Consider the following 369-nt stretch of genomic DNA (forward strand, 5'->3'; position numbering starts at 1 on the left):
TACGTGTGTCGCACGTTCCAAGTTGCATGGACGTCGAACAGAGGCATGCAAAAGCACCTATCTAGGGAATTACTCTACGTTCTAGTAGCAAGTGCGATTTTCCGGTCCAGCACGGCAGTACGCCTGCACGCATACACTCCATGTACCAGAAATGTACCAACCTAGGCGTTGCTCAGTAGCTTTTAGCGGCACATAGAAAAAGTATTCGAGTTCAGATTTTTGTGACTTAGCGTATTTTTAAAACTAATAACGAAAATTAAATTTTAAATCGGTAAACGGCTAGGAGTTGCTCAGTAGCTTTTGGCGGCACATAGAAAAAGTATTCGAGTTCAGATTTTTGGGACTTAGCGTATTTTTAAAACTAATAAC

The sequence above is a fragment of the Anopheles arabiensis genome (assembly GCF_016920715.1).
Source record: "Anopheles arabiensis isolate DONGOLA chromosome X unlocalized genomic scaffold, AaraD3 X_pericentromeric_contig0021, whole genome shotgun sequence".
Lineage (NCBI taxonomy): Eukaryota > Metazoa > Arthropoda > Insecta > Diptera > Culicidae > Anopheles > Anopheles arabiensis.